At 34.8% G+C, this 27,617-nt stretch overlaps 1 long non-coding RNA gene across 1 annotated transcript in view; it reads left to right on the forward strand.

Annotated features, from left to right (window-relative positions):
• The window catches only part of LOC145683413 (uncharacterized), a 38,107-nt gene extending 28,339 nt beyond the window's left edge, over positions 1 to 9,768 (forward strand). The window contains exons 3-4 of the long non-coding RNA XR_014131084.1: positions 2,392 to 2,412; positions 9,623 to 9,768. This is a non-coding gene — a long non-coding RNA (uncharacterized LOC145683413). The remainder of the gene's footprint in view (positions 1 to 2,391; positions 2,413 to 9,622) is intronic.
• Positions 9,769 to 27,617: the final 17,849 nt, after the last annotated feature.

The raw sequence follows: 27,617 nt of genomic DNA on the forward strand, positions 1-27,617 counted from the left end.
TTGAGAAAAATTAATATTCACTGTAGCAGGTACTTTGTAACATCTAAACAAAACAGAGTTATTCCATTGTCAACATAAATAGGCTTATAGCAGTGTAAATAATAATTCAGAAGATTGCGGGGTAAAATGAAACATGAATATTTTCTTTAAATAATCGTTTTAATTATTATGTTACGGATAGCACCATGGATGTAAGGAAAAAATAAATGACTATCGAAATTCTCTGAACCAAACATATCTATAGTCATAAATAAGATTCCTGGTTTTTAGAATATCATAGTAAGATGTTTGGAGAATGCTGCAATAAATACAATGTAAGTAGCTTTTTAATTTCTCATCTTTCGTGGTTTACGTACTGTTGCATACTTTAAAAATTTACTCTAAGAAAATTTGAAGCTAGTGACGATGCTGACTTCCATAATTGCAATATTCTATGTAAGATATTTATCACTCACGAAATATTCACTCTAAAACAATTTATAAGTTGTTTCAATCAACTGCAAAATAAAATAAGAATCGTGAATAAATAATAAAATAAAAATGAAATTATATAATAAATTTGACATTTTATTTTCTCATTTTCTGCCTTTGTAATGGTCAAATGTCAATCCAGATATTACAACAACAAAGGTGCCTATTATATGGGTATATCTTTTTATGCATGCCTGTAAGATAACTATGTTTCAAACATGAACAATACAATTGACTTTACCATGGAAGCTAGATCAGTTTTTTTCTTTATTCAGGAAGAGAAATACTTTACTAATATCGTCAACAATAGATGGCTTAATGTGGAATAATGTTTTTGCCAAATCAATGTGATCATCACTGCTACGAATTATGTTAGTGATTTTTCCATGGGATAAATTGTTTCTGAGGCCTATCAAGATTGTACAATTTAGTTCTTAGCATTAGTGAGCTCCAGGTAATATCACACATTGGATAATAATTGACACCGTTCTGAAATTTTGACTGAAATCGTTACTCAACTGTAACGTAAATAGCAACGCATTGATACAGACCTCCCTTCCAGTTAATTTTGGAGGTCTTGGTATTCGTTGGGTTGTCGATTTGGCATATCCTTCATTTTTAGCGTCGTTCTATGGCTCCCCCCATACCACTGAGATACTCCTCAACCAACTGATTGAGCCTCACATAGAATCCGATGTCCAAGACTGCATATATGACTGGGCTAACCCAGTTGGTTGAAGCCCTCCTGAAATAAATGGGAGAAGTTCGCAATCAATTTGGGACAAGCCAATCATAAAATTATATCAATCAGTGTTATTACTTGTACAAGAAGCAGACAGTCCAGAGGTTAAGGCTAGACTTCTCGCCTCCTCAAGTGTTTGGCTACAGCATTACCTTCAAACACCCTAGGACTGCACCTTCCAAACGAAAGTTTTCGTATTGCAGTTCCACTTCGCCTAGGAGTAGACATCTGTGAATCACACAACTGCTGTAAATGTGGTGCATCAGTCAATCAGAATGGTCTACACGGTCTGTCTTGTATAAGTAGTTCCGGAAGACATGTGAGGAATTTAAACGTGTATGACATTATCTGGAGAGCATTCACATCGGCGGAAGTTCCATTTGTTCGTGAACCTGTGGGGTGTAACAGTTCTGATGGCAAAAGACCAGATGGCATGACGCTGGTACCATAGAAGGGGGGAGGGATTCTTCTCTGGGATTTCACCTGCTCTGACACTTTCGCGTCACCTAACCTCACTCTTTCTTCATCTCGAGAAGGAGCTATTACAGCCCGCAGAGAATGCGAGAAAAGAAGAAAATAAAAAGATCTGCTCGATAGATACATGTTCGTGCCCGTAGCCGTTGGAAAGAGCGGAACTTGGGGAGTCGATGGGCTCAATTTTGTCAAAGAAGTAGACCAACGTATTGCACACTTTACTGGTGACAAGCGGGCTATTACTTTTCTGATAGAACGTATCAGCATACGAGTTCAGTGGGGAAATGTGGCTTCCAGTTTAGGTACACTACCTCCTGGAAAATTGTTATAAAAGCTTTTCTCCCATAACTAACTGTTCAAAATTTATTGTTTACCTTTCTGTAAAAAAAGTCAAATATATTCCAATACTAAATAAAGAATTTAAATTTTATTTCATATGCATACATTTGACGATAAAAGACACTGATTCTTTTAAGAATAATCTGGAGAATACCAAGAATAATGTAAGAGTAATCATTGTAATGATGATAATATATTTTTATGTTTATGTTCGGATTTGTTATGATTATGTTTGAATTTAGAGTTGAAGTTATCATTAAACTACAAACAAAAACTATAATAAATTATCACATTTCCATTTCCATTTCTTTATTCCATAGTTGTTTTTAACGTAGTTTTAATTTTTTTCTGAATGTTAAATTTAGGTCGGTGCATACAAAATTTAGGTAGGTAATTATTGTTCAAACTTGTTTGCCATTTTTCATAGATGTTAACATTAATTGAAATATGAGTCAAGCGAACTAACTATCGTAGTTTCTGAATTATTCAAATTTCTTACGTAAATGATTCCTATCTTCGTCATTATTATTTTAAAGTTCTAGAATAAAACTTAGTAGCACGAGGAAGTATATTTCTTGTTCTACTGCTAACACCGACTATTGCTGCTTAGTAAGTGTTGTGTTCCGGAGTAGAATTGTGTTTTTCTGAATTGATCGGTGTTGGTTGCTAATCATTTTTTGAAATTCATAATCCCTTAAGTACCATTCAGTAATTGATTGTATTAATGAGGTGCTATAGCATTGACTATAGCATTAAGTTAAAATTAGAAGTCTTCTTGAAGTTCAATTTATTTGTTTACGTATAAAAATTTACATGTTTCAATACGGGACAAGACGTAAGAGAATTAATCAAACTTCAACGCGTTCTGTAATACCCGTGCAATTTTTCTGTAGAAAAGTAATAAGGTCATCGCGTCGAATATGCGCCACGGGGAAAAATGCGCACCTCGTAAGAAAACCGACAGCTTGTCACAGAAGCTGCTGTGTTAAGGTTTTTCTCTTATCTGACAGGAGGACGTTCATACCACTGCTATGCGTTGGTGCACAAAAATAACAATTTCGCTCACAAATCAAAAAATTGCCAGATCTAACATTAAGTGTTTGTGTATTGTGCTTTAGAAGAAAGGTAAAGCAAAGAGGATTGCGACTTCGGTAGCTACCGAGAAAGCAATGCATGGCTTACACAGGGAGATGGTAATTTTCGGAGTAGCATGCTAGTCTTGCTGCAGGACGACATATAAGTGTGTACTGTGTTTGGGGAAATATGCGACCTGCTACGTACGGGGAAAATGCGCATCCTGGAGAACAATGAGTATATTTTCCTACGGAACTGCAAAACGACTACATTTGTAAGCAAATTGATAGGTGGAATTAACTTTAAAAAATCTACTAATGTCTTTTTAAGTTTTTTCACAAGAAATGCTACCTTATACAGTCGTTACCATGTTAAGACTTCCGGAAAATTTGTACGCCACTTTTCGTTTCGTGGTATCTAGATCTCCCTAGACCTCAAAATGAGTTCTATAACGTGAGTAGCACTCCAATCTGTAATATAATTGTTCAGTATACAAATGCCGGAATATATGTAAGCCTGTGTTCTTGACCGAAAGGGAATTGTTTAATTTCTTGTGCGTATAGTCGCGAGGATAAATCTCCATCTGTTGGTAAGGCACTCAGCGCTTTTCGTGTGACCGGTACTATTCCGTTAAACGCAGATGATGTTCCTGCATATGCATGCAGTCGATCTGAGGATTTACAATCTTCAACAGAAGAAGACAGTCGCCAATACCATCAGCAGAGCCAGCTTGTACGGAATAGGAATAATGAGATTGCACGATTGTCTCAAACTGAACGTAATGTGATATGCAGCAATGTTTCATGGGTGTCAGATGACAACAGCTCTACATATCAACGGCCATCGTGAACCACGTCATTTCGGTCACTGCATCCATTGACACAATGACACATCATCTCCTGCTACTACGGGAAGAACATGTTAAAGTGCTAGTATTCTTACATCTAATCATTATTTAACTGTGCTACATCAGGTAAAAGCTACTAAGGCTACTGCTTCCGAAAGAAGACAGGAAAAAATGAAATACGAAAGTCAGAAACACGGAAAAATATTGTATCGCAGGGCTATTGATAACCGTCAATTCGTAACAAAAGCAATTATTGTGATATCTGTAATGGATACGCCGAAGAAAACTGTCAGGTGTCAATACAGTGTATCAAATACTCACTGTGGTATCATGTTTCGTGCTATCTGCCCAAGACATGATCTCCTTCGTCTGGATCACTGTCACAAATAAGATAGTTTTACTTCGGGCGATAGTGTTTTGTTTGTAACTGTTCAACCCATGTTATACAAACACAAGAGTTTGTATACAGTTCAGATGCTCCACTCCTATGTTAGAAGTTATAATACTTGACAGAAGGATTTTGAACAACATTTATAATTTATTAATAAGGGAAAGTACTTCAGTGGTAACAAAATATAGTTTCAGTATTACAAAATTAAAATAATGAATTTACGTTTCGTTTCATGAAAGTTTCCCCATAATTTCTTGATATTTTCAGCATTTAAGTTTGCAGTATTGCTTCATTGTATGATTTCATAATGTGGTTCTACATTAGGGTGACAGATATTTGATGTGTTGCTTGACAGTGGTTCTACATTTTGGTTTGTAAACGTGATTACACACGATGCGCATATTGCCCCAGCTTCGGGGAATATGCGCCCTTACTACTGTTTGGCATATTTGGGTGTATTCTGCCTTTCTGTAAACATTTTTCTTCATGCTTGCTGGTGGAATTATTTATGAAGGTATTAAACTTTACAGTTCATATTGATTTTCGGACTCCCTTCTTCCAGCTGTACCTAAAAGCTCATTTTGTCCTAAGGGGGCGCATTTTCGACGCAATGATCTTACATACATATAATCGAGGAGCAAATTATTTACAATATTTTTTATTTCATTAATAGTGTGTGTATTATACCTAATCACTAAGAAATAACAATATCGATTTTCCATTGAATCACTTCTTTTTTCTCTAAATACCATCGCAGAAATATGTTTCTTTAGCTTATTTTCTTGCTAATTATCTTATCACAGCAAAATTTGGTTAGTGCTTATTAGAACAATTGATACCTATTAATTTTAGTTTATTTTTGATGAATTGTTTTTGTAAGATTAATACCTCATTCTCGATTGGGCAATGCAACTCTTCGCTAAAAATATGCAGTCGTATAATTACGGATTTGCCGCATATAACCATGCAATATACTTAGAGAGCACATTTTCACGTTCTAAGTTATTTATTGATATTATATCTACGTGACATTCATCTGGCCCAGATAATATTGTAAGGAAAATGCAACGTTTTTGCCACTATTCTCTAGCTCTTTACTTATAAACACAAGCATTTTAACCCACTAGCTGGTGTGATCCCATTCGGGGTTCACATAGTTTAATTTACCTAGTAACGCCATCTACCTTTCTAGAAGAAAATTAGAACCTTAATTTCTTCCAGAGGTTATCGCCTGTGACAGGGAATCGAAAGTGATCTTCTTGCTGCACTCACACCGTTCTGATCATAAAAGAGAAGCGTGAGTTTATGTCAGTGTAGTTTGCGTGGGTACGGTGGACACAAACACATAAAGCCCCATTTGGGGATCACACTGAATAGAATTTCAGCAAATATTTTGCGCTTGCGTTTTAAGGGAAATGGCTCGACTGAAGCTTCTTTCTATGAATGAACTTGAGGATATTGTGAATTTTCAGAACTTTTGGACATCTGGCAGTGATGATGAGGACATTGATTCTATAGATATTGTGAAACTTTCTCCAGAACATGTCGATGGAGTGTCTGACAATGAAGATATTGATGACAATATTGTTTATGATGAAGAACCAGAAGATGTTCCTGGACAGAAATTCATTGTGCGACCGGATGACATGAAACAGATTTGGTGAATTTGCTTGTATGTTCGACAAGTACCCATAAAACTAAAGAAAATAAAGCCCCACAATCTGCTAAAAAATGCGTGTTATTTAAAAGTGTGAGAAGAAACAGAATAATTACACTAAAGTGTACCGAAATTCGGAAGTTGTAGAAACAAGGGAGAATAATCTTGGTAGTAAAGTGAAAGGAAAAACCCCGGTAGTGTGTTCTGAGATATTTGATGACAAATTATCTCACATATTGTCCAACAGACTATGGCATATACCACATAATAAAATATTCATACTTTTCAACTTTCAAATGAGTGCCTCAAGAAATTTATTGGAATTCTTCTGTTCACTGGCTATCATTCTACTCCTTAAGAGCACCTGTATTGGTGTGAAGACGATGGCATGGATATCGAATGTGTGAGAAAATGTATCAGGAGTAAGAGGTATCTTGAAATCAAGGGTTTTCTCCATCTCAGCGACAACTCGAAGCTCTCACAGATTACAGCAGAACAACGGGACTAGCTTTTCAAAGTTCGCCTATTGATCGATAAACTAAACAAAAATTTCTAAAATTTGGTGTGTTCTCTGACAATCTGGGTATTGATGAACTAATGGTTCGGTATTAGGGTCATCACTACCTCAAGCAGTTTATATGTGGTAACCCGTCAGGAATAGTTTCAGATAATGAGCAACCTGTTCCGCTGAAACAGGTTATTGTTACCGGGAACAGGTGTATGAAGGCAAGTCAAAGGATCCTGGAGCTGATGATATAAGTGTATTCGGACTTGAGCCTTCTGTCGTTCTGAAAATGATTTCTATTTTGGATAAACCAAAGACTCACAAACTGTTCTTTGGCAATTTCTTCACCGGATTTTCTTTGATGAAACATTTGCAAGATATTGATGCAAGGAACTGTTCGCTTCAACAGAATGAACAAGTATTCAAATTCCACAGATAAGGAGACGAAGAAAAAGGAGCGTGGAACATTTTACTACAGATTTGAATCACATAATGAAATATTGGCTGTGACCTGGAGCGACAAAAGCTCTGTAAGGCTTCTATCCAACCATGAAGCCATCAAGCTTCCCTCGCAAGTGTAGCGATGGAGTAGATTTGACAAGAAATATGTTCACATCCACAAGGTGGTCACAGAATACACCGCGTGTGTACTTTTTTGATCTTAGAACCCAGTACAAGAGATTAGAGTTTATGTTGAACATATGTAATAACCATGCATACACGTAAGTGCTTAGTCTTCTATCAGAAATCATAAGAGAAGGTGCGGAATGTAATTGAACTTATGAACTGAAACGCATGATTGTGTATCTGATTTTATACGTATATCAATTTAGGTGTGTACTTGTGCATATGAACATAGCAGAATATCACACACACACAATATATATATATATATATATATATATATATATATATATATATATATATATATATATATATATATCAATAACAGCGTTGGAAATCTTCATCACATGATAAACACTGTATAATCTTTTCCTTTGTCCTAAGGAGAAATGTCGCAGTAATTTGTATTTGCAATAGCGTCTTAAGCCTTACTAAATTCATCTAAAGAATCAAAGTACTAATCTGTAGGACCAGTCAGCAATGTCTACGTATATGCTCATAAGCATCCGTATTACTGGGTAAGAAAAGCAGGATGACGGTACACCAGACAACAACGAATTAAGATAACAAAATAGATCGTGTGGTACATGCATACTACTTGATGATCATAAACTAGAGGGAGGGAAAATTGTACAGACATACACAGTATATATAAAAAGAGTAACTTTATATAAGTTTAACTTAAATCACCCTGGATGCACAGTTTGACAACGCTATCAATGAAAGAGAGCACAGTATACCAACCAATAAATCTAAACCTAAAAATTCATGGAAGAGAGTGTTATATTGTTTAAAAGGATAATAAACACCAATCATACATGTAAAATACTATACATATACTTAGTTTTTATATACTAGTATTTATATATACTAACTAGTACTAGTATTCCGCATTCCCTTTTATATATAATACTAGTATTTGTCATGTATGATTGGTGTGTATTATCCTTTTTAACAATATATATCACTCTCTTCCATGAAATTTTAGGATTAGATATATTGGTTGATATACTGTGCTCTCTTTCATACATGTGAGGGTATATATATATGCAAATTTATTCAAATGAAATAACTCGCACTACTACTTACAAATAGATACATATTTACACATGTTTACCATCTAAATCTGTACCTCATGTTAATTTATTTTTTTAGGCTAATACTAACCACCCAAATTTTAAGGATTATATATATGGAAATGATGATGTCCTTGACATATAACTTCGAACATCGTCATACTTCTCAAAAACCAAGATACGTGGTTCCAAATATCCAATCATACATATATTTGATTAAGTTCTTTTGAAAACTCCTTGTATTATATTATTGATACATTTTGAACTAAAACTTGCAGTGTCATGCACTTTCGTACTTAAATATACATAACAAATAGTGTAGGCTTCAAGGTGATTTTTGATCATTTCATTTCAATGAATTCTAATTATGTCATAAAATTGTTCGTTCCCTAGAAGCTAGTAAGTAGTATATAATCTAAATGAATATTTAAACAACTAATGGGACAAATCCTTTTAGAAAGAAATAGTTTTTCGGGAGAAATTACTAAACTAACTATCTAACTCTATGGGTTATGAAACTAGAAGGTTCAGTGTCGCTTTCACAAAAAAAAAACTCTCCACTGACTTCTATAATTAGCCAACTGGATCCAGTTTTTACTTGGTATTCCTATTTCTGAGAGATCCATCTTAGTATTGTCTTCCCATCTGCGCCTAGATCTTCCTAATGACTTTTTTCTGATTGGTCTTCCAGTTAAGACTTTAGGGGCGTTCCCACTTTTTTCCATTCTGGCTACATGGGCTGCCCACATGAGCCTTCTAGATTTGGTGACAATAGCAATGTTCGTAAACAGTACAAATTATGTAGTTTCTCGTTATGAAGTTTGCGCCATCCCCATTCCCTTTCCCCATTTAGGTCAGAATATTGGTCTCAGAATCCTCTTTTCAAATACTTTCAGTTTACGTGTTCTCCCAGAGTAAGCGACCATGTTTCGTAACCATACAGAACAGGCATGGCTATCGTTTTATATATTTTAAGCTTCAAATTCCTTGACAGAATTTGCGACGACAAGAGATTTTTAACTGAATAACGACACGAATTCATAACTTTTGGCTGATAATTAATTTCTTTTCAGAATGTTTTCGTCTGTTAATATTGATTCTAGATATTTGAATGTATCCACTTTATCAATACTATTATTTGATATTTTAGCGCATTCATTACCGAAAGATCCCGACGAACCGACATTTTAAACTCCACAAGGAGTTCAAACGATACTTGGTGTTAGGATATTAAAATAGTGCATTAATAACATTATTTTCAGTTAATCGTTTGTCAGAAATATGTTAGCAAACAGATAGGGTTCTTAGTATAATAAGATTTACATAACGACATACTGTCCTTATGGTATGCTATAATTAAATTTAAGGAGAACTATTGAACATGGAATCCAAAACTTATATGTTCTTTTATTTTATTTGCAGCTCCTGAAGATTAATAGCAAGACCAAATGTATCCTTTCTATTTGAGTGACGCCTGAAGTGTAGGTTATTACTATTACAATAGAAGTATGTCCCTAATACATATGCATTATTGTTATTATTTCATGTGCTATTAAAATGTTGGAAACTTAAAATCAATTCGTTTCATTATTCATATCTTCAAACTGTAAACTTAGCTTGTCCTGAAGAACTATGATTTGGTTGAGTAATGAAAAGGAATTGATTTATATTTTGAACAGCTGTCATAAAATGCATCTCTTTTGAGTTATAACGTAGAAAGAAAGACGTGAAACAAAACGTATTTTATTGTATCTAGAACGACGTGTGGACTATAGATATGGACAAGCGAACTATTTTCCTGTTAAGCAAAGCGACATCAGAACAAATAATAAAGATATACGGAAAATAGAAACGCCAGAAAAATATCTTGAAATAATTTTCAAATAGAAACTCGTATGGTTACCAGCAAATGCAGTTCTCTCTGATAGCATACCCCAACCAAGTTGAGTATTTTACTGGTATCACAAATGCGAGTACGTATGCAGCGTAAATTAACAGTAAATGTTCAGGTATTCAGTTGCTGATTGGGTACTGAAACATATCATTATTGAATAGTTAATAGACAAAAATATCTTAAAATTAATATCTATATTTGTAGAGTTTTATACATTTCTGATCAGAGAAAGTGGGGCTACCTTTTCAAAATAATTCACAAAATGAAACCTCGATCTGTCCATCTCTGTGTTCTACTAACAAATAATGTTATTTTCCCTTAAATCTGTTACAGTGCAGACTGCCTAATTCCTAATAAAAGCATATCATCTAGTCTTAATAGTGGAAAATACGATGGATTCATAGGCTAAAGTTTATAGGTAGGGCCTATCACGTGTTTGAGACTTTTTTTTTGAGGGAGGCAGGTTTGGGGAACATCTTTATTGTTTAAAAAGCAGAAGATGAGATTAATCTGCCACTAGAGGTTTTCGCACTCTCTCTTGGCATGGGGTGTGTTTGCATCAATTGTGCCTTTATTTTACTTATAGTTGGGCATTGAGCTGTAGAGAAAGATACTGGTGATTAATAATTAAGAAATATCAGAGAAATTAATACATTACAGTAACATAGATATTGATAAGTTAAGAGAAAACATGAATATAAAGAAAAATTAACATAGGAAAGATAAATATAACTAATATATAAGAAATATATAATTAATGCAAGATAAATATAAGTAACTAATATATATTGAATATATAATGAAGTGGAATAATAAAGAACAGTGAATGTACTAAGAATGCGACGAAATGAATGTACAAAGATATAAAGCATTAATGGTATTGAATTGGAAGAACGACAGCCGAGTGATGATGATGAATGCAGTGCACTTGACATCACAACACAATACAATTAAATTTGTAAGTATGACGAATGCAGGTTAGTCTTCTGTCTTGGGGCGGCTCAAGACTAATGAGAAAACACTCTGAAGCCCTTGTTAGTGGTGTGATAAATAAACAGTGCTATAATGGAAAAAGATGAGGAATGTCATGATGAATGAGTTGTCGTTGGAAGAATCTGACATGATTGTGATCATCCGGTAGAGTGCGAGCATAAATGGAAAGTAAGATGCTTAGTGGCGTATAAAAGTATCTGAACTGCGATTATTGCTCCAAATCTATAAACATGGTGTCTAGAAAAATATCCTTGTAGTCGTGAAGGCATTTAGCTATAGATTTTCTACGTAATTGGGCATGTGTTGTACAAGCGGCGGAAAGTTTATCTTGTCGTAGAGATCGTGATTATGGTAAGGTAGTTTGATACGAAATGCTAGCCGAAAGGTATGACGCTCGAGTATCTCTAATCTGTCATAAAACTTTTGGGGGGCTGAACACCAGGCGACATGACCAAAAGTGAGAATACTCCGCATAAATGCTTTATAAGTGTTCAGTAGCAATGTTGAATTTAAACCCCAGGTTTGACCTACAAGGCGACGAAGAAGTTGAAGTCTTTTTTGCCTTTTGTAGCAAATTTCTGTAGTTGTGCTGACCATCTCAATTTATCAGCGAAAATGACACATAAATAAGTAACAGTTTTAGGTGGTCGGAGGAAATGATCGCCAACACGTATCTCAAGCAAATTCGGATTACGATGGACTTTACTACGACAATTGGGGGGTAAAATAACTAAAGTTTGTGTCTTTTCTTCGTAGAGACCTGGCTGGGCAACCTTAGTTTGAAAAAATATTCCGGAAATCACTTGCAAGAAACAATCATGTTTGAATGGAAGAAATATAGAAATACGTATTCCAGCAATTTAATACGATACGTTAAAGCACTATAAAAAGTAGTTATTTTCCCCGTCTATAAAATTCATACCATCCTGCGAGATCCATGTTCGACTCCGAGCGAGTGTTTATGTGGTAGGAGATAAATATAAAGCTATATGTCCAGGTCTCATATACAACCTAATTTCCTACCCAACAATGTCTAATGATTGATCCTATAACGATATGACAATGCTTATACTAGAAACTAATTCGTTCTGGTTTTACGCAAGAAGAAGCGTCATATGTACACATTTCTGTACACATTTCAATAAAAAATTTAATAATATCCTAATGAAAAATGCGAAACTACGTATATCGTAAGTCCTTTCTTGCACGGAATGTAAAGAAACTATAATGTCGGTAATGCGGTCAAGACGAACCATTGTGTACGATACTAAATTTCGCTAAGTTTAATAACAAGGAAAAATTATAACAACTGATGTGAAAATACAATAGAAATGGTCCTCTTTTTCGTTTCAAATTTACTAAATAAATATACTAAAATTATATATAAATATACTAAATATATATTCTCTCAATACTGAATCATATAATTTTAATAAGTGGTCTAAGATTCAATACCTTCACGTACACCAATCACATGTATTTATTATAAGCACGTGGGTTTACGTTCATATGTAAACTACAACAGACGTTGTAATGAGACCACACTCCAGGAAAATACAAATATGATTCGGAAAAACGACAAAAAATGCATACTCCTTCCTCATGGGTGCTCCCTGAAAGAAAAACAAAGAGATGAGAAAATTGTTGATAACTCATCAAAAATCACTTGAAAAAATTGTTGATAACTCATAAAAAATCACTTTTTACTGGGTTTTGTATGGGCTACGGATGTTCCGTAGAAACATCTCTGTCTCATTTATGAGCGAAGGACAATCATTTAGTCACCTACTTCCGGTGCTGCCAAGAGTTTTGAAGTATTTTGGACAACAATCTAAGGCCGATGTGGGATAAAAGGATGAATAACCTCTATTCCGAGAACACTAAGTATGTCGAGGAAATTTGTTTTACACTGGAAACGTTCAGAGACATATAAAATATTTACAGAAGATTTTTAAAACATTATTTTTATTATAAAGGAAAGGGTTTAAATCTCGAGTTTGTTATTTAAGATTCCACCAAGCAGAGCATTGCACGGTCTTTAGTTTGCTACACTACGAGCTTGTGCGTCTTTAGTTTTCTACACTGAGAACATGGCACAGAGTGCTCACAGCAGAATGCTCTTTATATTAAAAGAAGTTCTATTTTAACTTCCACAGGCACATTTTAGACTAGTGAAATATAATTTTCTTCTTTCCTTTCTATTTTTGTGTTTTAATACGCGAGATGAAGGATGTTTCCCACGCCTCAAGCGAGGACAGGGAAACAGAAATGTTGACCTTAAGATAATAATGATACGGCTGAGAGCAAAATGGCAATAGCTTGTACAATGTCTATTTAACTAAATGCTTGGTATATGTTACAGAACATCAAATCGATTCTATACGTTGTATGACTTAATTGTAAATACTAATCTTGGTAGGCATCTAAAAGGAAAGAAATAATACCAAGATAAGGCGTTGAACCACGTTCTTCAACATATAAATCAAAGTCAATATAGATTATATAGACTGTCTCATTAGAATTTAAGAGCACCAAAGGAACAAAATATTCATCATATTTATTTAGGACTGAAATGTATTTTACTTAGAAACATTTGACACAGTAGAAGCTTTCAAAAAAGAATTGACGTATTATAAGCAGTATATGATTAAATATGTAAAAGGAACCACACAGTGCTTTAACAAACCTTCTGTGTTTTATAGCAAGCATTCTGTTCTGAAACTGTATCATTTGTTAGCTACTGACCCCAAATTACTAGCACAATTACCTTTATACGAACAGTTTCCTGGTTGTTTTCAAATGCAACCTTCATCACTATACCAAGAACAAGTTTTGTCTCACATTCTTTTATCTGGTTATCATCAACAATCTGTAATATTCTATTACAGTTGAGATAAAGTAAATTTTGGGGGGAGGCAGTCCGAGTACTCTTTCACACTACTGTATATTATTAGATTTTACCATACAATTTTCGGTTTACATACTAAATCCGTTTGTCTCTTATAGAAATCAAAATTAAGTCAGGAGCTTCAGAATAATTAGGAAAAATTATAATTCTGGAAATAATTTCTTTATGCCTATATTATTTCATGGTGAATTTCAGTATGTGGGCACCTCAATTGGTTGATGATTAAAATTATACATTTTTTCAATATCGTATTTCAGTAGTTGAGTACAGTTTTCTGAATTTTCTACCAATCCAATATTTGGTGGAATAATTTAGATCCCCTTCGTCCCTCTGAGATGCCCTTGTTCTGGTATAATTCTGTTAGATTCAGTGTTTACCATTTTCTAGTCGTTTTATATTTTCCTCCCCGAAAATGCGTTTGCTGTGACTGGGAAATATATTCCACCTTAGTATTCTAGCGCGCCTTTACCTTACCTTTCGTTGTTCAAGATTAGTAGACGGACTACATGAATATCTGCTCCGTGGAAAATTGTATATTCTACTGGACAAGACTAAAGCATTCATTTAATAACGTAGTAAATTGCAAATAAATCGTTTGAAAGCGGAACAGAATTCTGAACTATTGAAAATCCTGCGGTGAAATTAGTCCGAAAATACAAAATATGGAATTGAACTGAGCAGGCACCATCTTTGTTAATACAGACAGAGCTACAGGATTCGTAATAAAGGGTATCGATTTGTCCAGTTTGTGATGTCTTCAAACTAAGTTTTGACGACTAGTGTTTCCTTATGAATTTCCTTCACACCCAAAATTCTTGTTAGTTTGCAGTAACCTATCCATATATAGTTTTGGTATAGTACATGTGATTTTTTAGACATGTCGGTAACGATGTACTGTTAGTTAAGTTCACCATTAAAATGACAGAATAAATTTCTGTATGGACTCCCATTTACGCTTAAATTGACAGCTTCCAACACATCATATTTTGTATAATTTCGTATAGGTTACCTTCCCTTCAGGAAAGGAATTTTTCGTTCACTAGTTCTGATATGTCCCTCTGAGGCTGTAAATAATGATCTGATAATTGCAACAAACTGGTTAATTTGAGTGCAAGGGCCACCTGGCCCAGACGACTTCCCTTTACAACATCAGATCCGGTTGAAAATGTGGCTGATGTTAGTGATTTCTTTGTCCTAGACATGTAGTAGTTAATTTGTGTACTGATGTGTACTGGTATGAGTAGTTTGGCTTTTGTGATGTAGCATATATGTGTGTGTTGATGTAAGTGTGAGAGTGTTACTAACAAAAATAAACTTTACGTTCCTGCTTAAACACAAGCCCGTATACATGACGCTATTCTATCGCCAGAACGTAGTTCCAATTTTTTTTTTTTCCCTTTTCAATAATTAATCTTATTTTTGTTGTCAGTACATCTATCAAAGTATACAGTAAATAATGCTTAATTTTTCTTGCGTATACGTGATCTCCGAGCGATGAAGTGTGAATATAGTGTGGCTTGTATTGAAATAGTTGACTGTTGGTTCATGTGAGTTCTCATGTACCAGTCAATGCGCGATAATTTCTTTAGTAGCATGAATATTTTAAAATATAGAATGTGACTCCTTTGAACAGTTTGGCTATAATTAAAGAATAGAGTATCTAAAATTATTCTGTTAAAAAATGTGAAAAAATATAAATGCATAATAATAATAATAATAATAATAATAATAATAATAATAATAATAATAATAATAATAATAGTGCATTCTTTCCCACGTACTAAGTTATTGATTGTTTATATATGATGATGAATTTTCGACCTGTGACCACGATATCAGAATTTCGTATGAGGAAGTGTGTATTATGTTCACTTCGTGGCTTCACTTTCAACCGGAATCGTTTTTACTAACTTCTCATCTCGTCTGACCCTGTGGGTGGTATTTATCTAGTGAATAGTTCCGAAAAGTTTAAATGTAACTACAGAAAAATACAGCCCTTTCCATATAGCCGTTCAGTTTAAGTACGCGCCCAGCCTTATGCTGGCGATAGTACTTTGTTACTTTGAGACTTTTTATCTCCCTCGTTATCTGACTAATTTGAGTTCATCATTGTACATGGAGGTGAAAGGATCGATAATACTAAATAGCGTAGAAGATTTATTACAGTAGAGTCCCCGCACTAGAGTGCCTGCAGTCCTAAGGTCAATGAATTTCCACTTTTTGCAAGAATATAGTGTATGAAATTAGTTGACATCTCAAGGTTCGCGCACTTGCGGATTGGGGGCACTAGAAAGAATCGGGCAAACAACGTGTTAGTACAAAAGTATTTTATTTTTTTTTAATTTTGGCAAAATCCAGTTAGGATTGTGTTTATTTTATCGAACTTCACACTAGTTTTCAATACTTGTATCTGAACTCTTCTCACGTTTCTGAGGGGTCGCACATTTTAAAATTAGAAATTCTAAATTAAGACTGCACACTATCCTTTCGGTAGTTCCTTGTTCTTCAATGACTTTGATCGGATATGGTGGGTAGTGAGATTTCCAAAGAAATGCCTTGGCTTTGTGAAAATCTCGTTCTGGGCACGGACACTTCTCTCACTTTGATATATTTTAAGCTACGTATTTATTGGAGTACTTGTTTTCGCATATTTATATATTTTTGCTGTAAAGTTGGCAACAGTCATCTGTTTAGATTGGACGAATTATCTTTGTAGTATTTAGTGTTCTAGAATATTTCCTTTGGCGCGATTCTGTTGCCTTCTCTGGCTATGTTTCTATTTCTTTTCTCTAAGAGATATTGCGAGACAGAATTCGTAGAGTCTTTTTCTCTCGTGATATATCACAGAACGGTTTTAATCACTATTTGACTCATTGTAGTTGTGTTCGATCGTATAGCATAACATCTAGCTTTACTCTCGTCTTACTTTATCATTTTTTGATTGACGTTTACCGCTATAATATTCATAGTCTCCATTTTTGTTTAGATAAAGTGCTATAGAGATGAATTTTCATGTAGATGTTTTGTCTCATAAATGTATGTTAAATTTTGAGTTTTTATTATCTACATGGCAAACTGTCAAATAAATGTTTCTTTCGCATTTCGGTTTACGTAACTGCACCAAATCATGAATGGTCATTAGTTTTGAAATCGCCAAGGATGTAATCATTTACAGTATTAGCGGTTATTCGTTCATCGTGTAGTCGAATTTATTTTATTATACATGATCTAGTGTTGCAACCTAAAATTTATTAGCGGGTGATTAATTTGAAATGGTTAGAATGATTAAGTATATGAATATTGAAGTATAAATCCGTAATGTATGTAAATGTGATATTGAAGAAAAGCGTATAATGTTGAAATATATTGATAAAAATGAATAAACGGCTTGTTACCTACCCCGAACGGTTGTGTTGGTTGCCATACTTTCATAAAATTTGACAATTATAAAACGTAAATTCGAAAAGTAAGGTAATAACGTAAAGATAAAGTGTAATTTTGGATTAACCGCCCTATGTTTAAACACCATCCTTAACACCATCTACACACGTACATGTAATGTGGTTAACTTTTATATGTGTGGAGTAACATCTGACATTGTCATACTAAGAGCATGTTGCATGTAAATAAGACAGGTTATCGTAACCATAAGCTAGAATCAAATTTGTCCTAAGTCAATGAACCTGAAATCTTCCTATATAGTTTTAACTCCATTACAGTGCCATATAGTGTAAACCTCTGAGCCCAAATAGTGTTTTCATCTTACTTATTGTGGTCTTGGTGCGAACGCGACTAACAACTTCCGTAATGTCATTCCGATTATCTTTCGACATTAGTAACACAATCTCCACTAATTTAAGAAAAGTTTGTACTTTCAATTCACACTAATATGGTTGCGACTGTGTGAGTGTGCAATAACTTATAATGTGATGATAAGTTAGGAAATATTGTTAACTAAGTATCAAACTGAGTAATGGATTAAGCGACTCGGTGAAACCAATGACAGCGACAGAAAATGTTGTGGTTATTAATTTACGAATGGAAAAATTTTATAAATAAATAGATCCAGAAACTGAATATGCGATGGTTGCACATAAATAAATGTTATTTCATGTGCAATCCGCATACATGCGAATTACGTTCATGGATGCCAAATAGGGGCAATGCGGACACGTAAAACAAAATGTCATAAGAAACGAGGCAAACGACTCGTTAGACATTTTTAAACCGTATTACTATACTAGATACAACCTGATGTTTCTAAAGTCTAATATATTATTTTAATTTTTCTTTCCCTTTATAACATTAAATCTATATTGACATAAGTTAAAATCCGATGCATTATGATATTCAAATATATCTACTTATTTGTAAGTAATTAATATTTTTTCGTGCTTATTCTTAATAGCTGTAATAAATGATACCAAACTATAGTTAGTTAATAGTTTCCTTCCCAGCAAGTATTAACTACTCATCTGTACAGTTCGCTGCATAGAAATTGTTACGAAAATTCTAAGTCCAAATAATAACAAATTCTCACACCGTTTTCTTATGCATCCAGAAATACATGTATCAATCAATTAGTTGCTTCTAGTACGATCCAAATCCAACTCCTCCCTCCTCCACTTCTCTTTGTCTAACACACTGTTTGTGAAGTAGTACACTGATTCAAATTAGACGAAAAAAAAACAGGAATCAAGTTTACAATGTTATAGCTCTAAAGTAGTCTTTTTCATTCGTTTGTTCTGAAATATCTTTTAAGAGCCTATTTTTTGAAAAGTCACACAATCTTCCCATAGCTTCATTAATACCTTTAGTTTCACTGTTTCCCTTCTTTAAAAACTGCAAACTAGTAAGATGCTCCCTAAGAAATCTATGAAAATTGCCAATGACGGCAGTAAGTTTTGTGCTTTCTAAAGTCTGCAATGCACGCAAAGAACACGAGAATATCTACTGCCAGAAATGAGTGTCATTCAGTGATTAATTTCATTTCTTTTCAGTAATTGCAAGCAAATGTTCCAAGAGCGTCATTTGAGCGGGACAGAAGGGTGTAATTTCCCTTCCCTTGAGCTTCATAAATACATATTGTTTGAGCAAAGGTATAGCAATACACTAATAAAAAAGTGAATTTTTTTGTCGTCGCAGACTCTCACCCCCTTCCCCCGAATAAAATCTAATATGACACTGGATTTAGCAACAACCCTATAGAGTTACGATAACACATTGCTAGAGAGCTTACATTTTGTTTCAAGAGTTGAAGATTTGATCTAAAGCCATATGAGTTAGTGGGCGACATTGAGACACACACACACACATACACACACACACACACAGAGAGAGAGAGAGAGAGAGAGAGAAATTAAATATGGAAACAGAGAGGAATGATTTATATACACAGATTTAGAACTGGGGAAAAATGATCGGACAGCATTCGTATTGTGAGGAAAATAGTGATTTTGTGAAAAAGGAGAAGGGAAGGTTTCGAACTGCGAGCATCACATTAGGCAGTTGTCGAATTGAGGTGGAGAAACTTTTGAGAGCACCAGATGATTACGAGTGGAGAGAGAGATCTTGAGAACTGAGGAATTAAGAATTTAAAAAATCTGCAACTTCCGAGACGAGTTTCGAATCGCGAACCTTGTAATTAACGAACCATGATTTTATCAATTCTGCTACGGAGAACTATGTACTCATGCACATACGTTTTCTTTTGCTATATTGAAAGCTAACTTAATGGGATATTCCAAAAGTTGACTTGGTGGTTGCGCCGTTCTGATAGGATATAAACCTGTTGTAACTTAGTTACAGTGTGCATAATGAACTTCGCCTTGTCCAGAACACTTTCTAGGGCAGGAAAATTAGTTACTATTGTGTTAATTAGGTTACATTTGATAGAGCCATCTGATAAAGTATTGCCAAACCCTGTGCGTCATTGTGTGTTAGGTGATTGATTAAGGTAAGTTACTCCTATATGTATGGTCCGAGCTTCGAATCAAGACCATTCTTATTGATTATTATTTTTTGAGCTACGCTCATACTGTGCATTCCACAAATTCAATTTTGAAGTAATGTAGTCACAGCTAGATTAATTCGAAATTATTTTCAAATATGATATTTATTCTTACATGCGTTTCTTTAACTTGCGATGTTTCAAACTTGATATTAAATCTTACAACCTTAATAATGCAAGTCATTTCCCTAAGGCATATCTTCATGAATGTTTGCACAACAACGACAGTCAGGCGTTAATACAAAATTCAGTTCTTACTGCAATGTATGTATATATATATATTTAGAGAGTTTGACTCAGAAAAAAACGTACAGTGCATATTCACTATTGGAGGAATTTCAAACGAATTTACTATACTAACAGATTACCATCTCAACACTCTATTGTGGGGGCTAAGACACTGAAACCATTCCAGGGAGGGAAAGGGGTTATAAGTAAAAAAAAGTAATAGAATACAATAGATATTGGTGACTAATTCATAGTTTTCTGGTTAGAAGAGATGAATTGTGGCTACCAAATGGCACTCCTCACTAGTTTGTAGCCTTGCATAAATGGAAAATTGTTTAAAAAATTTAATTTACCTTCAAGTATGATTGTTAAATAAAAAGCCTGTCCTTCATAATTATGTTTTATAATTATTTTATACTTTATTTCCCATTTATAATATATTTTCTATATATGTTGTATTCTATGTTATACGTTCAATGGTAGAGCGATCACCTCTGGTGCTTGGGGTCCCGGGTTCGATCCCAGCCCCGCCAAGTGAACTTTGTGGTGTACAAACACCGCGTGCGTGCGTTTTCTCGGGGTTCTCCCGTTTATTCCACTTTCTTTATTCCACCATTTCATTCATCTCTCATCATCACCGTCTCCTTTAACCTAACCGGCATAATCGTAGGACGTAAAACTTAAAGATTTCATTTCATTTTTTTAATGTTATACGTTTGTTATTTACATTTTACGTCTTAGATTTGAAGAGGAGCTTATGGCAATTCAGAGCAGCAGGTACGTACACAGAATCCTGACCTTGGCAATCCAGAGCTCCTGCCCCACGAAATCATACGTTCCGTAAATTATATCTACTTTTAGAGATGATGATAGACATTTTAGTAAAACATGTCCTCAAAGAGCCTTGTCTACGCCCCTGCAAAGCAGTGAAATGTTGGTGTGCGAGCAGTTAGTAATGTTTTCCCAGAAGTTATATCTTCGATAGTTCCGAGTGTCATATCAGTATTTGTGCATTATTAATTTCACCCTCAGTGTATTGAAACGCACTAAAAACGAACTCTTCTGAAGTCTTCACTGGTTCCCCCTGTTCTGAAGTCTTCACTGGTTAATGCCAATAGGGTCAACATTGGAGATATCCAGAACTTTAATATCACCTTTTATCTCAGTGATTCCCTACACTATCCATTCGACATAAATATAGGATGTTTTCGATTTTTTCCCTGTCACTCCCATTATCATATCTATGCCAACCAAGGCTTGATTTGAATTTACGCAGCATCCACAGTGTCACTATTCATCTTTGCACATGAATTGGATACTAATATCGTTAGTATTTGACGTCTTTTACCTGTCATCTTTACCTCTTCCTAGGGGTGGTTTCCGTGTCTCGACCCCATAACTATGGAGAAATTTCAACTAACGTAAATATAATTATAAATTACTATTTGAAAAATAACAGAAACCAGCGAACAATAGAGTAATAAAAAATATATTAACGTTCAGAGAAATTTAACAGTATTTTAGGTTTGATCCATCCACCTTTAACATAATATTTATTCAAATTGCGTTTGCCTCTTACAAATCATGTTTAAATTTCATTGCTGGTATTGTTATAAAGTATTAATATAAAATAAAGCATTAAATTGCAATTGTAGAGATCACCATATGTATTTTGACATTATTGTTTCCTGTATTTCCTGTTATTGTTTCGTTTTTCGGCTTTCACATGCTTTTCTGTTATTGTTTGGTGTATTTGCTGTGTATATAGGAGAATACCCTGTATATTTTCAAATTCACTATCCTAAGCAGCATACTGAATATCTATTATTGTTTTCAGTTTTTTCTGTGTATATGCAAAATATCGTATTCGTGTTTTTCCTACTTATCTACATTATTAACTTATTATATTCTATTTCAATTAGTGTTTCTGTATTTGTGTGTCAATTTGCTCAGTGTACTGATGGATATATGTAACAATATTTAACAACAATTTAATTTTCAATAACTGTACAGGTGATCCTTATCGGAGAGGAATTCGTTAACTACTTTTTCGATATGAATGTATTATTTTTTTTTTTGCTTTCCATGGTAAAAATTGCCAAAGAGCTCAAATTCATATGCACAATTAGTGATTTAATTCACTGAATTCTCACTTAGATGTTGCTATCGTCACAGGAAAAGTGAGATACAGTTATACAAGAAAAATGAAATGAAATATTTACGTTTTACATCCCACGATTATACCGATTAAGCTGATGGTGATATTGATGCTGAGAAATGAGTGAAATCGTGGAATGAAGAAGTGGGAGGAAAGGGGAGAAACCCCAGAGAACTTATGCACACAGTGTTTGTCCATAATAAAGTTCATTCGACGCGAGCGGGGATCGAACCAAGGACCCCGGGTACCATAGGTAAAATTATAAAAGAATAGGCGTCTAAACAAATACGGAACATTACTATCAATGAGAATTATATAAGATTAGATCTTTAGCTATTTCATTCTAAGGTAAACTTTCAATCAATCTTGTTCTTCATTACTATTCGGAAACTTAAAGTTGTTGCTGCAAGGACGTGATAATTCTTTCCAGTAGACTTCACAGTCTACAGCTCCTTCACAACTTCTTTTTCATCTAAGGCTAAAGTAGTAGCATTTTAAACATTGAGGAAAAGTGTGAAATTATTTAAGAACCTCCAAAGTGGAATTAGGAAACTTCAGTTGGACCCTTATCACTGTAGGACTCCCTCACCACGCTCTCGTTAGTTACGCCGTGTGCATGATACAGTTTTGCCATTTTAGGAATATTTTCTAAGGCAGTACGAGTTTTTTTTACTGCTGTGTGAATTGAGTTGAATTTGTTTGAACTGTTTTTTTTAAAAAGTAGACAAAAGATCCTATAATCAAACACAGATCACGTCTTTCAAAGCTCTGATGGAAAACGAAACGAATCGTCGCATACATGTTACGTTTTAGAAAAGACAAATAGTAAAACATTGATTGCACAAACATATAATGGTATCATTTGCATGCAAGTTTATAACTTGTAAAACGTGTTGGCTTGTTAGATGAGGGGTTAGTAAACGTTCTTCTTCTGCTGGTGGTCCTACCTTCAAATGTCGTCCATTCGCGTTGCGTTTTCTTTTAGCTACACTGAATTTGTGCATTCCAGATCTTCAAGCTTGAACCAAATCTAATACCAGTTAGTGAATAAAAAGTAGGTGACATTATCTTCAAACACGAGACATTATTACATGTTTCTCATTAAGTTCCAGTACTACACTTTGATGTTAACACTTACATCCTTCATTTAAGTCATTTCTTGACGTGTTTTGTTAGAAAATTCATTATTCGAGACGCAAAGAAATGCTTTACCAGTTAATGGTGACTCCTTTGAACGCAAGTGCAAAATATGATAGTTAAATTTGTCATATCGTTAGATTCGTGTGGGAAGAAACAAACTACTGAACCAAAGGTTTAAGAACAAATCAAGTTATTAATATAAACTTTGCCGAAGGTTATTCACTTTTATCATCATCAAAGGAATACCTAAGGCGATCTGAAACGAAAAAATACAACATACCGTACAACTTTGCAAGCGGAGGCAAAGAAACCTAACGTAACAAGACTAAAGAGATTTATTTACAGCGTAGTGATCGTGATTGAGTGTTAACACGTCTTTCGCTGGTCGTTCGTCCAGTGTCGTATAGTGCGAGAGGCATTGAATGCGCCCAGTGTACTTTGTGTTTGCTTGGAACTTACGCTGACTTGATTCTACTACATTTCAGTTTAGTGGTGAATAGTGAGTTTATTTAGAATTATAAAATGTCGATCAAACGTGTCAATACATTAAAATTAGGATTTCGTGCGATTCCTAACCGTCCATCCACAATAAAAATCCATGAGTTTATTCAAAATACGTTTAAGTTAAAGGAAGAACAAATACTAAGTATTGAGTTGGATATTTATCGTAAATGTGTGTATATTAAGTTATTGTCTGACTTGTTGTGTGACAAATTGTATAGAGATCATGGTGATAGTGTTAAATTTCAAGATGATAGTGGAACATACCCAGTGACATTAGAATTAGCTGTTCGGCCTTTAACCTATGTGCGAATACATGCAATTCCCACGGAATATAGTGATAATGATGTCACGCGTGTCTTGTCTATCTATGGAGAGTGTAAAAGTATAAAAGACGAAATTTATGACGATACTCATATTTATAAAGTTAGATCTGGACGAAAGATCGTGACTATGTATTTGTTTAAACCTGTACCGTCCCTCCTGGATATTCGTAACCAGAAGTTCCTAGTAACTTATTTCGGTCAGGACCGTACTTGTTATTACTGCCAATCTCGAGATCATTTACAAGATCCATGTTTTCGGCGGGCAAAAACGGGCCTTTGTTTCACCAACAACCATAGAACATACTGAAAGGAATAAGGAACGCTCTCGGGTTTCGCCACCCCAAGAAATTAATGTGGTTAAACCTGCTAATTTGCCTACTTTAACGTCAGATGTTGACTTTCCCAAGTTAATGACTGACCTTACTACCCCTGTGATACAGGGCCGTTCTATAACCAATACTCCGATAGTGCCAAACGACAGTGTTTCTAACCGACCATGTTCCGGAGCAATTTCGGAAAACTTCTCTCCCAAGGATATAAGTGATAGTCAAGACTGGACCTCATCTGCAGCCCCTCCAGCTTTACATGGTACTTCTTCACTGGCTGAGTCAGATCTTCCACGGGAACATCAAGTTGTCATTGAACAAGATACAAAGAAGCTTTTGATAGATAGTGCTTCCTCCTCCACTAGTGTTGTTGATGGTGATCAGAATCTAGAGTGCATCTATAGTGTATCGGAAGTTTCCTCTGTAAGTCCCATTTTCCCAGTTCAGTCCAAGGAAAAAGATCATCTATTCTCCCCTGTGAGTTGTCCTAGTGGGAAAAATGGATCTGATGCCCGGAATTCCCAGAAAGCCTCCCAAGACAAGAAACGGAAGAAAGCAGGAACGGCTATAGCTCAAGTAAAACAACCTAAGAAGACGGATCAGGGACACTTAAAAGTATCACCTAGGATCACCCGGTGGTCTATAGCGAAATTAGTGAGTACGGAATATCTACCTGATACCGCAGTTCCTTCTTCAGGTGAGTCACTAACAGTTTCTACTCCTACCTAAACATTCAGAAACACAGTGCTTACAGCCAAACAGTGGTGTGGTATTATGAAGTGTGTTGCTAACATTAGACAACTTCCTGTTACAATATTCATGTGTACTATCTTAAAACTAGCAACTATAAATATCAACGGAATACAATCGCCAGTAAAAATTGAAGCTCTAAATGACTTTCTACTTCGATCTGAAATAGATTTAGCTTTTCTCCAAGAAATTGGTCCAAAGATTGTAAACGTACATCCATCATATAATATATATAATAATTGTACATATAATAGCCTTGGTAATGCAATTTTGGTTAAAGAAGGCATCCCGCTTTCAAATGTAGAATTACATCCTAATGGTAGAATTATAAAAGGTCAGGTTAATGATATAACTCTAATCAATGTTTATGCGCCCAGTGGAAGTCATAATAGAAAAGAACGGAATATTTTTATGCAAATGAGGTAGCGCCATCTTTAGTGGCCCAAATAATGTTATATTTGGCGGCGATCATAATTCAAATATAACTCACACAACAGAACCATCTTACAATTATTGCCTTACCTTTATGAATTGGTAAAGAATTTGTCTTTGGTAGATGTGTGGGACTTCAAACACCCAGATTTACGGGGGGACACATTTATTACAAAAACTTCGAGCTCAAGGATAGACAGGATTTATGTAAATGCTAACTTCAAATCCCAGGTTCTTTCTGTATACCGATATACCACGTGTTTCACTGATCATCTCTGTTTAATAATGGAAATTAAAATTAATGACCAGAAGATTGCTCGGGGACGGGGGTATTATCACATGAATGAAAGTCTGCTAAATGATGAGTCATTTTGTCAGCTCTTTTCTCAAAAGTGGGCTTATTGGCTTAAACGAAAGAAGTGGTTTAAAACATATATTGAGTGGTGGAATCAATACTGTAAGGACAAAATCCGAAGCTATTTTAGGTGGTATTCCTCTGAAATTTATGCTGATAAGCGAATACTTTATAATTTCTATTACAAATGTCTATTAGAGGCACAAACTGAAGCGATGACAAATCGCTCAGCCCTTATCTCTGTACGTAAACACAAAGCCAAATTATTACAATTCCATAAATAGAAAATGGAAGGGATTAAGTTACGTAGTAAAGTTCCAGGGTTTCCGGAAGAAGAACAGTGCTCTTTTACACATGTGTTAACAGAAGCCAAACGTGGACGGAGGAAACTTATCACGTCACTCACGGATGCTCTTGGCTCTATTCAAACTACTCGGGACAATATTCGTAACACCCTGTATGATTATTACTACCAGTTATTTGGGATCGATGCTGCTACCGGCTGTGACAATAAATTACTTGACAGTGTGCCTGCAGTGCTAAATGATGAAGACAATCAAATTTTATGTGCTCCGTTTACTAAAAATTAAGTACAAAGAGCTGTGAATGCTGCAAAAAAGGAAAATCTCCTGGCCTCGACTCTATCTCTGGCCGTTTATATGTTAAATTTTGGGATATAATGGGCGAAACACTAACATTGATTGTAAATGAATGGTTCTTTGCTTGAGAGACTATCAAGCGCCCTAATACAGCCGTCACGGTCTTTATCCCTAAAACTGCTCAACCATCCCATGTTAGCCATTATAGACCTATATACCTTCTTAGTACAGATATCAAAATTTTTAGTAGATGTATTAAAAACCGACTACTGGAATACATGGATAAGTTATTACAAAATTTGCAATATGTGGCTGTTAAAAAGAAAACCATCTATCACATTTTATTAACTATTAGTGATAGTATTACTATTTGTAATGATTGCGCTCTAAAAGCGGCTCTGATAAATTTAGATTTTAAAAATGCCTTTGATAATATTGACACTCGTACTTATGGTCTGTTTTCCGAAAATTCGGTTCTAATGAACAATTGGTTACATGGATGAAATATTTTTTATAAAGACGCTCATTCGAAGTTAAATGTTAACGGTCACCTATCCAAGAACATTCCCATCAAACGTTCAATAAGACAAGGTTATCCCCTTTCAATGTTGAGTTTTGTTATTAGCCTTGCTCCCCTGTTATATGCTATGGATGACCGCCTAACTGGTCTAAATATTATTATTACCTCTGCTATAAAAGTGGCTAGTTATGCAGATGATGTAACAGTTTTTGTCTCTTCTAAACTAGATTATTCTCTCATGATGGAATGTGTTCTTGAATATGAGGTAGCATCTGGA

This window comes from Thermobia domestica, chromosome 4, assembly GCF_964235325.1.
Source record: "Thermobia domestica chromosome 4, izTheDome1.hap1.1, whole genome shotgun sequence".
NCBI classification, from domain to species: Eukaryota; Metazoa; Arthropoda; class Insecta; order Zygentoma; family Lepismatidae; genus Thermobia; species Thermobia domestica.